Source organism: Anguilla anguilla, chromosome 16, assembly GCF_013347855.1.
Source record: "Anguilla anguilla isolate fAngAng1 chromosome 16, fAngAng1.pri, whole genome shotgun sequence".
NCBI lineage: Eukaryota > Metazoa > Chordata > Actinopteri > Anguilliformes > Anguillidae > Anguilla > Anguilla anguilla.
In genome coordinates this window covers 21,317,010-21,329,116 of record NC_049216.1, presented here as the reverse complement: position 1 = coordinate 21,329,116, position 12,107 = coordinate 21,317,010, and the positions used below count along the sequence as shown (strand labels likewise).

Below are 12,107 nucleotides of genomic sequence, written 5' to 3'. Positions count from 1 at the left end.
ATGGGGAAAAATTGTTTCTGCTGACAAGAGGGTTTTGAAGAAGGCCAGTCAGATATTGTTATCATATTCATTGTGTAAGGTCTATGCACCCATTTGGAATCAACAGGAAAAGCTCACTTCACTTTCACATGATCACAGCTTGAAACAGTACATCACTTCCAGTACTTTCTACATGCTACTACAAATGTGCTCTCTTCAACACTATTCCCTCTCTTTTGTACTCATCAGACTGCCTAGAGGACTTGTGCCAATGTACTGCCTCTAAAATGACACAGAAGCCTAACCTAAACCCATCATGGAAACAGGGAGCGAAGAGAGATGCAGTCACTTTCTCGGGTTATAGCCACGGCCAGCGGTTTCTAACTGAGTAAACGTGTTTCCTGCAAGTTAGCTAATAAAACTGCATCACTAGATCAGTTTATTTATTAACTTCACAGGCTGCTATCGTTCTGCAACATAGCAATAAGTAAGCATGCATAGCCCTTCCCCATCTTCCCGGACAGCACACCCAGTTTCCAGGAAGGACTCATGAGTAAACACTAACACAAACTTCACCCACATTTCTTTTCTTTCGCAGTCTCGAGCGAGACTTTCACTTTAACTTTGAGATTTAAAGTGTGCCTCCCTTCCAACTGAAACGGTGTACTCACGTAACAAGGCACTTCACCAGGACACGGGCATGCAAGAGAAGAATGTAAAGCGGCTAAGTTGCAAAGTAACCATTCAGGCGTTCAATTCGCCGGTAAGTCGATCCTCTCCGAGACACGGTGTCAGCTCGCTAGGTTCAATTAATTCCTCTTCCCTCAGTTAGATATTGAACAACACACAGGCAACTTGAAATAAAAAAATAAAAAAACCCGATATATAAGGCTACTCTTTCACGAGCTAAGAACATAACAAACGCGATAGCTTACCTCGCCATTGGAAACAGAGAAAAGGAAACCAAATCACAAAAGCAGAAAAAGAGACTAAGGATTCTGGTTAATTGAGTTATTTTGCCATGGACAGAAAACGTTACCATTATCACGGTGCCTCGACTGCGAAAATATTATACCCATACATTATGTAGTATTTTGGCAAGTAGCAATATGAAAACCTATGGCCAGATTCGGGTCAATGAATATAGGTAGTTTCACATACAGCCTACCAGCAGGAAATTGACTCTCCATTTCACCAAATTACTTGTTGCCACAACATCTGCAGAAATATTTCGAGGCTACCAGCCTCAAATAATCATAAGCAACTATTTTTCAATACCTTGCAGCTAGTCTGGGGATAATAAAATGTAATTATTCATATTTATTATCTATCATGAATTTGGGTTTGGAAGGGTCTAGTTCACCACACTAACAGTTGCTGTTTTTATTCGACCCATTTAAGTAATTTCATGTGGTATAATGTATATTACTGAAATAAATGATTAAATCTGATGTGACAATTATGTTAAGTCCACAGTATCAAAGGGAAAAATATGGACTGATTGATACTTAAATTTAATAAAACTATTGTGTTGAGTTTTGCTTTGGTGACACCCTACTCATTTCAACAGTTTCACGTATTTGTAGATTGTACGGTGTCACCTGGCTACATTTTTGTAGTATTACATTACATTACATTACAGGCATTTGGCAGACGCTCTTATCCAGAGCGACATACAACAAAGTGTATAACCATAACCAGGAACAAGTATGTCGAAAACCCTAGAGAGAAGTACACGTCCAAGTACAGGGAACAACCGCATGGTTCAACTTGGACCCTGAAGGTTAAACTGATTAACACTAACACAAACGAGAACAGCAACAAGTACATAAATTTCAGCACAGATATTTTGCAGTGAAAAGAACTGCAGGTGTACAGAGGTTGCTATTTTCATGCTTGATTTTTAGAGCCAGCAGAATGGGTGGGAAGGAGCTGGATCAGTTAGTCATTTGATTGGCAGAAATAGAAGGCACAGTACTGTGTGAACAGTATAATGCAAAGTAGTATGCTTTCCAGTAGCCTACCATGTGTGTAGTTTCTATTTCTAAAGTCAAGTACAATTGTAGGCTAGCTGTATTGGCATATAAGTTAAAAGTGGTTGCATGTATAATTTTTGGATTTGCTTAATAAAATTATAGATACGTTGCACACAATTAGGTGTATATGACATTTGTAACTTAATTAGGTTGTCGTGTAGATGTTATATACAATCCCCGCTACCCACTGTTATGAGGATGCATGAAAAACGTGCTAATTCAGAAGTGCTGCACTGAGTATCCTGATTGGTCACACCTTCACCACCACACAATCAACTTATTAAAGGTATGACCCTGTCCTGTTGTGTTCTGCACTGCATGCATTAGCTCTATTCTTACAACTTTTCTTTCTTTTTTCATTATTTTCATTTCAAACAAGAACTTTGTAACTTTATGTAACTTTCAGGGGAACTTTAATGGGTGTCATCAAACATGATATATCACCACCTTTAACAAATGTCCCTGGCTAAAAATAATTTATTGCCTAAATTACCTTATGCCATTACCTATTTTTACATAGGCCCTGTTTTATGACTATTCCTACAGTACTGATTGAAAGAGAAGGATACTTTAGTGAAGAGTACATGCCATGGTGTGATTTCAATATACACCCCATCCCCCCATCCCAAATATACATATTAAGAACCTAATTACTTCCATGCACAGCCACTTTCAAGTTGAGTAGCATTCTTACTGCTTGGCTGGATTAAGATACTGATAAATCAACTCATTGCTTTGTACTATAATTGCCTCAAACCACGTCATGCCCAAATTACCTTCCCTTTGAATATTGGGCTAGTGACTGCCTGAGATGGGTTTTTAGGGTGTGTCACACAGAACACACAGGTTAATGGATGACTGTGCTGTATAAATACTTCTAAAACAGTGGTGTCAAACTCATTGCCATGGAGGGCCGTGTGTATGCAGGTTTTCATTCCAACCAATTAATGCTGCCTTAATTGAGTCCAATTACTCATTCAGCCATATGCGTTCAACTGCATTGAAGCACAGAATATAAGAAAATTTTTATTTAGACAATGCGGGTCACCATAGACGTCGGGTCACCATTGTGCACAAACCTGCATCCCTAATTCAGCAAATAATTTAACTAATTATATAATCAAGATCTGAGGCTGGAATGAAAACCTGCATACACACGGCCCTCCATGGCAACGAGTTTGACACCACTGTTCTAAAAGATGGCAGAGATGGTATGTAAGAATCTTTTCTGCCAAACCTTTAAAAAGGGTGTTCTTCTTTTGGCCTTTCTGAAATAGATTTATAGGCTTTAATAAATACAATTTGTGGTTAGACTCCAGCATTACCTACCTCAGAAATTACTTACAGGTGGTGACTGCATTCATTTAATTAATGCTACATTAGAAATCTTGGATACAGTAGTTTTGTCATGTTGTTTTTATCAAATTGTCTCTTTTTCTTTCTTCTAGAATTTCTCTTCCCTCTCAGCACCACACTGTGTGCTTCAGTGTCTGTGCACCCACTTATGTATGGCATTAAATATTTTAAAGATTAATGTATATTAATATATAAAATAAATATGATATAATATTCACATTAATGCTATGGCATCACAAGAGGGCATGCATGTAGTCATATGTGTGTGCTAATTGCTTACATTAATAATTATTGGAAAAACTTGAACAGAGCAAGTACTGTTCAGGGGATGTGGTCAATCATTACTGGATCAAGGATTGTTCAGTGGGTCAGCTTATTGGTTAATCTTTCAAACCAAAAATTACAAATTAATTATTTTTTGAGTTATGTTTAACTTAAGTAAAAAAACTGAGTGTTAATGGCATGTATGCTCGGAAATGATTAGCCGAGAGTTGGATAAATGCTTTATTCTTTTTGTAGGTAGAATATGACAATGGGCAATTTGACCTTGTAAAATGAAATAAAAGTACAAAATACCATCTGGAGCTCAGTCTGGCAGCCATCATTTTAAAAGCACACCATACTTGATACCTTTAAGGGAAAATAAAGCTGGATGGGATTTCTAGCAGAAAAACCATCCAGATGTTGTTGGTTAAAGTCCAGCACCTGTAATGGGAATCAGATTTGAGAACCTGTGGTTGAAATTTATTGCTTCCTACTTAGCTGTTTATTAAGCTCCTGCCTGACTTTCCCCAGTTGACACAACTCATGCATCACCAACGGGATTCATTTGTCACTTGGGTAATCTGAATCAAGGGGAAAGAAAGGGAAAAAGTAAGAAAAAAAGGCATATTGTGTCCTGAGATGGATTATGACAAGAGCACACAGATCTCAAGTCCCTGAGAATCATAAGGGTGAGAGAGGGGTGAATTGCGAGAAAGATATCAGCTGTGGGTAAAAAAGGTTAGGTGTTTAGGTAAAGCCAAACTGTTATTGTGCTCCAATGATAACAAATTCCCATACTACCCAACAGTAACAGAAAACAGAAGGCAGGAGGAATGACTCTCAGCTACTTGGATACGCATTATAAAATGTACATAGAAAGGCAACCTTCAGGCGAACCGCCTGTTCAGCCCTTAAGCTGTTACTCTTTTTTTCTACTGGATTATGAGTAGAGACACTCTGTGGTTATCCTTGGGTCAAGCATGAAATTGTATGCCTCTTTTGGTGACCTGAGCCATATTGATCATATTTATTCCGGAAGAAGTCTTTCAAAAGCTTGAAAAGTCACCTCTTGCCACTCTCAGACCCAATTTAAATGTTTCCATCTTGATGCCCCTCACCCCCAACTTTAACCATCTGATGTCAGTGAGCCCCAACTAGGTTACAGTATACACAAATCACATGTGGTCTGATCCTCCTAGGGCTGGTTGTCTTCTATGCACGCAGGAGATCAAACTGCAGCTGACTGGAACTGACTGTAATAGACCCAGAGAGCCAGTCTTCGACATGGGATGGAAGACAGCACATTTACTATGAAATGACCATTCTAATAAATTGAGCAATATTTTCCATCATTCAGCAACTGGAGCTGAAAGACAGAAACTAGAAACAATTTTTAAAAATTGGAATTGTTGTAATTTAGTAGTACTGAACACAGCCATGAACAATTACTTTATTGATTCCTTAAGAATATAAACCATCAATCTGTCAAACACTACTTTAGTTCTATGAATTGGTTTTGCCAGTGTATTTTCAGGTAATTGCATCCATGAAGTTATGTTAGATATCAAATAAATTTATTCTGTAGTCATGTCCAATTCTAAAATCACAAATGGAAGTGACATGACATGAATAGCCTTTATATTCACCCAGACACACAGACTACATATAAAATCTAATTGAATCAAATGTTTATTGTGTATAATTTTAAAGAATATATAAACATCCATCCATTATCTATACCCACTTATATGAGCATATATAAACATATTTTATATAACTAAATACTATATTTAAGATGGAGATTATTCAATAAGACAGAGAATACAATGGAAATAATTAGCTCAACACAGTCATAAACAAAAATAGTTATATGGTTATAAATGGCCAACTTCAAAAATATAAGCTTTGATTTAATAGATGTTTGAAAACATTGTGCACAAAATTCTTCATATTTGCTTCTCTCATATAATTTTTTTTTTTCAAATTATTATTTAAGTCCCATAGCTCTTGATGAACAGGGACAAAAATAAAATTGATATACAGCAGAGATTTACAAATCAGTTTGACTAGCTAGCACACAACAACTCATGCAGTAGGGCATGAAATTGCCTACTTTATCATGTTCCAGTGGGTAATTGTTATAGTGATGGGTTTTCTATATTTGCAAAGGCCAATGGCTAATACAAAACCGTGTTAAGGCACATTATCTGGGCTCTGTCGGAATGTAGCAAAACCTTTGGGTGAATGTCTCTCTCCTGTTGTTTATTACGAGCTGTTGTAATCTATTGGATTTAGCTTAGCACTCATAATTTTGTTTGTGTCTCCACTGTATCAGGGTAGCGAAGGCATGAGCAGGGACACGGTCACCTCTGAAGAGTTCATGAGCTCAAGTTTTCTTATTCCAAACTGCTTGAATAGGTTTGGACATTTCTGTCTGCATTTAGTTTCAACAAAAGTAAAATTAGTGCATTATTAGTCACAATTTGTTTGATGGGTACTGGGTACAAAAACTTGTACAAATTAATTTACTGGAGAGGTCTATAGCTGGTCATTTTTTGTGGGTCCACATCGAAAATCAATGTATACACCATATCTGCTAGAATGAAGAAACTATCATTTCCATACAGATGTATTTTATGGTATAATCTATTTTCCATTTAGAATGTTGATCTGCAGTTGCCAACATACTATGTTGATTGGAATGCCACAGGAGAGGAACCTGAGCTTGTAATTTGGCTGCCCACACATTAATGCACATGGTGGATGATCTGGTTTCATTTTCAGTGCCCAGGGACAGGTCTCCTCTCTCCAACCTGCAAGACCCTTTACAACCACCCCGGTGTTCAGAACCCATTTTGCCCATCTTGTTTTCCTGGAGTCCGCCAGTGCAGGAAACTGGAAAATGACATTTATTCAATACCTTTCAGGATCCTGCATTATGCTTACCCAGCGTTCCTCCTCTGAGTTAAGTTAAACCATCACGGCCTGATGCATAAATAGGTTTTTTAAAAAGGTAATGATTTCTTAATTTTCAAAACAGTAACTGTTCTTTAAAATGTTGTCTTTTCCCCAGAAAATCTGATTTTTGTTTCCAAAGGGCTAGTGTCTTTGGATCAGTTTTGCTTGACTGGAATACCTTGTACACTGGCTGTAGCATTACTGCAAATAATCTTAGGCAGGGATGAGGCCAAGACAAACTTTCTAGTTTAAAATTAGAAAAAAATCCATCTTTACAGAATTACAGAGACATGTGGTTCCATACAGTTTGTATTTGGCAGCTTGTATATAACAGCACCCTGCCCAGTAAACACTGCAACAGAAGAGTTTTAAAAATTTGGAGTTCTTCAGTGTTTTCTATTTTTTTAAGCTTGTGTTATTAATAGCTCCACCACATATTTCTGGAAGCATATACAGTGTTTATTCAGTTTTGAAGAAGACTGAAGCCTGTTCTTGGTTTCTTCTGGAACAGGCTCCCCCCTGCACTGGGAAAAGAGAGGAGACAGGGAGGTGCCGAGACTGCTCTGCCACGTCATCACCCTCTGTTTCATGTTTCTTTGTGGAGGAGTACAAAAGTACTACTAGACTGCAAAATATGTAAATCCAAGTCTGAAAGTTTGAAAGCAGTAAAGTTGCATCGTTCCATAGTTCATATCATTTTATGGAAAATAAAATTATTCTTCCAAATACATACATGTATATATATATATATATATATGTGTGTGTGTGTGTATACACATACAGACTGGTGGCAAACTAAAGGAAAAACCTGAATAAATGAGTGGAGAAACATAACAAATGCAGATGCTTCCATACAGGTGTACTGCATGATACGATTACCATCCTATCATGCTCTATGGCATGTATATAAATTCTGAGCAGGCCCAGTTGACCTTGATTTTGGATCAAGATGGCAAGAGGAAAAGATTTAAGTGACTTTGAACGAGGGTTCATTATTATAAAACGCATTAACCGAGTGTTGACAAATATGGTATTTGTATTCTGCACAATCCCTAATCCATTAATGAACATTAAACCAAGAAGGGATTGCTCACATTGTACTTGGGATACTGCATTTATTTATTGTTTGTATAGTTGCAGCCAAGTAATTATGTGATCCTGGAACACCAGAGTCCTTACAGTGTGATCTTTAACAATGGGTAGAAGGTTTTATCACAGCTCATCTGTCCCTCATGAATATTTTGCCACAGATAACAATAGATACAAAGAACTGAAATAACCTCAGCCTCAACTAGGTTTGTGTGGACTGTACCATACACAGGTGCCACACATACAGTTTGTTTTCACTAAAGAAAATGTTAAAAATGTGATTGCTTTACTCTGTTTAATACAAATTCCTTAGATAAAAAGGCACCTACTTCACTGAAAAAAGACTATGAAAAATATGTAAACAAAATCCAGATTACATACCAGTGGAACTGTTCAGAGCAATCTTTTATTAGGTTCTCAAACAATAGGGGCAGCTTAGAAATATTGGCATCGTATTGTTATTCTCATCAGATGTAAGTACAAGTTGTGTGTCTACAATACGGGCATCCTTTGTTTGCTAATTACATCAATGTGTGCGCAAAAGAGAGCTGTACTCTGAATTGAAATGAAGCAGCCGTTCTGAGCAGCCATAATTCAAAACGATACCAATCAGGGCAGGCACTCTGAACAGAACAGTGCTTACCTGGCATCATTTCTCACGGGGTCAGTGCATCAGTGCCTTTAAGATGCTATAGTAATCATTCATTTTCTCCCCAAAGCCATGTGGAAGCACAGCTTTATACAGTATAAGTGGTTAGCAACAGCCACCATGCCCGTCTGTTAAAATCCCTCCTTAGGTTACATAAAGATAATGGAGTGGCAGTGTCCAGTGTTGTTTAAGGGACAGGACCTTTACCTAAAAGGTTGAAAGAATTTTCCATTATGAACAATATAAACAATTCTGTCCTTCAGCAAGGTGGTTGGACAATAATGTCCTTCAACAAGGTGGTAAGACTGAATAGTGTAGTCAATATTTAGGGCCATATATACTAAGCATGCCGCACAGTACCATTAGTGTCGGAAAATTCTGCGTTGCATGTTTTCAATTTAGGGGGTATTTACTGGTTATGCAAATCATCACAGCCACAGGGAGTTGATTTGTATGCACTGCCGCCATTTCTGATGTGTCTTATTCATGGCAGGAAAGCACTGTTGTACTGCTCCATCTCTGGTGAAGTCGGGTTTTGGACAGGTGTCAGGATCCATTAATGCAATGAATAGGCACTGTCACCTTTAAATGCTTTGGCTTCAGAACACAGTTTTAATATTTCAAGTTATTTAATTCTGTGCCCAATTGTCAATCATCCCCAGAGTCACCATCCCTCAACTTCTCTAATGGGCATCTTCAAGATGAAGAAGTCACAAGTTTAAAAAGATTTTAAAAGATTCCTTTTGCAAACATACAATAGGTGAGGCTTGATGAATGTAAGATCAATAACATAATGTACAATGCACCTCTATAGCCATTTCAGGTTTGTACATGTGTAATTCAGTGTTCTACCACCTCGCAAATGAATGGAGCAATGTGATAGATAACCTTTACCGTAAATATTTCAAAATACATAAATAAAAATCATTAGGCTTTATTTTTATTTGCAATAAATCAATTCATACATCAACAGTATGTGCAGTATAATAACAATGTGCAGTAATGATACGCAGTAATATGTAAGCACTCCATTGAGGAGTAATTATTCAAACATGGAATGCACAATTTCTCTTCAGGATGGAAAAATGGAACATTCTTCAATGATGCGAATTTGATGTCAGCAATTCAGTTTGCTACAAAATATAACAGCACATGATTTATGAGGTTTATATTATGCTGTAAATGGCACGCTTGATGTGGCCATAAGGACATCATGTTGCATTTACTATCCCTGAAATATGTTATTTTTAATTGTTATTCCCTAATTTCCTTTGTGAAAGGTCTAAAACTATGCAAATCAAGGGTACGGTGGAGGAATTGTTGAGATGAAGAAGATGGGAATGAGTGTGGTGAGGTATAAGCTTTAATGCTAATTTTGGTGAAGCGTTTTCCCCAACCTGCTTAAAACCTCTCAGTATAGGGATAAAGCACATTAGACATAATATTTGAAACATCAAATGGCAACATAAGAAATAACAAGTCAGTCTATTCAGTGGGAGTGAGTACATTAGACATCATTCTTGTAGCATCAAATGCTGACCTAAAAAAAGCACAGCATTTTGAAAGGCAATTTCAGAGTGAAAATGGATGGATGACTCCTCTTTATTTGAACCATGAGTGACTGAAATGTGTTTTGAGAGCAATGACATCTTTTATCAGTGACAGTATGAGATCCAACACATAAAGTGTGGTTGGTATGGACATACTAATAATACTGTGTGCAGCTCCTTTTGGGCAATCTTACATTTCAGCAATGTCAAGTGGTAGCACATGGAGTGGGCAGAAAATTGGATACTTACCATGACTACCAAGCTATAACTTCAGTTTTACAGCATGATAATTGAAAGGTATCAAAATTCACCCATGATTAAATTTTTGATGTATAATCCTGCTTGAGATGTACTATGGATTTGCACATAAATGTATCAATATACATTCAAATGTAAACTCTAAGGGAAATACCTCTACTATATACAGAATAGTGAGGATAGATAATTAAAACGTGTCCATTTTAACAATTCTCACACATAGTCACCAAGGAATGCAGGGGATATAAATATAAATTCATATAGCCTCAAAAGGGGTTACTGACTGTGTTGGTAATACAAGGTGTGGCTATTGAATAATGAGACTAATGCTGTAATTCAATTTTAATGAAAAAAAAAAACCAAAACTTACATTTCAATTCCTTTCCCCTTTAATATATTCCCCTTCTGCAACTACACACCGCTGAATTCTGGTCTTCCACTGATCAAAGCAGTGTAGTAGGTCTTCTTCCGTTAGTTGTTTCAGAAGCTCCATCGTTTTCTTCTTCATTTCTGGAACAGACTCAAAATGGATTCCCTTGAGTGCAGACTTGATTTTAGGGAAAAGTACTTGACCACCCTCCCTATTCACCTGATCTAGCACCATGCAACTTCTTTCTTTTCCCTAAAATCAAGTCTGCAAATGTGCTTCAAATAGTTCGGAGAAAGAGCCAAATCTGTTAATCTGCCTCTCTGACTGATTGGGGAATGTCATTTCACAAGGGGGCAAGAGCAGTAAAAGACCAGGGCCAAAGGAAGCAGCCTCTGGGTGCTTGAAGAGATTGGGCAGAGGTTGTGAGCTGGTGAGAGGTGACTGAAATTGCAAATTTGGTTTGAGTATGTGATCATTGTCTAAATATGTGAACGGCCAGTACCCAGTGTGAATCTGTCATTCATATGAAACATAGTAGGTTAAACTATATACATGACCATGTAAAAACATTTAAACATGATCAGGGTTAGACCAAGCCCATTTGCCTTTTGGGAATGTGAGATTCTGAATATAAAGGGACTTTCTACAAATTTTATTGGAGAACGCTACTTGCCAAATGCTTTTCCAACTCAGATTAGTTTCCTCATAAAACCAAAATAAAACCAAAATAAAATAAATAAAAATAAAAAGTAACAAATAAAAGCATAGTGTGAGAAAGAAAACACTGGAGGTGCTGAACAGACATGAACACCATGAAACAGGAGCAGCCCACTCTCCTGCCCCACCCTTCCTGGCATCACAATGTGTACAGACCTCAAATGAATCAGACTCAGGCATTAAAGAACAAATCTTGCACTCTGAAGATCAGCTATAAAAACCTCATGCATTATTATGGCTGTGCATTATGGATGTGCTGCCTAGTGATACTGATACATTTTAAAATTGCTATTCAACAATATTTTTATATTTTTAAACCAAACATTTTTGGAAAATTGAAATCTATGACATATGTTATGGTCTTGGTGTTAACTAGGGTTTCCCACCATTTTAGCTACTATTTTCACTTCTGGAATGTTGGCACCTCTGTGAAAGCAAAGCATTGTCCCAGCCTGGATGAACTTATGCCAGCACATCAGGCCTAATATCCAAATCAGGCCAATATTTAGCAAGTCATGCAGTCCTGGGTAGAGTGTGAAACTCCTTGTGCAGTTGATGAGCCCAGGACCATACCCAGTGCAGTACACTGTTTGGGGCACCGTTTGTGGTGTAATGGTAGGGAAACAGGGCTTGAAACTCAAAAATTGTGGGTTTGATTCCTGGCTGGGGTGCTGCTGTTGAACCCTTGAGCAAGGTACTTAATCTCAATTGCTTCAATAAAAATATCCAGCTGTGCAAATATATTGCATGTAAAATCATAATCTGTCGCTGGGGATAAGAGCATCAGCTAATTTCAGAAATGTAATGACTTGGTGTGGCATAAATGCAGGGAAAGACCATGGCACACATAATGGTTTATTTAGGACATAGGTCATCTTTGG

At 37.5% G+C, this 12,107-nt stretch overlaps 1 long non-coding RNA gene across 2 annotated transcripts; it reads left to right on the top strand.

The window, feature by feature from the left end:
• The first annotated feature begins 524 nt into the window (after positions 1 to 524).
• On the top strand, positions 525 to 7,323 carry LOC118214968. 2 transcript variants are annotated; one of them, XR_004762735.1, is made up of 4 exons: positions 525 to 742; positions 5,971 to 6,053; positions 6,420 to 6,648; positions 7,105 to 7,323. It is a non-coding gene; the product is annotated as an uncharacterized LOC118214968 (long non-coding RNA). The 2 variants fall into 2 exon arrangements; XR_004762736.1 differs by lacking the exon at positions 5,971 to 6,053.
• Positions 7,324 to 12,107: the final 4,784 nt, after the last annotated feature.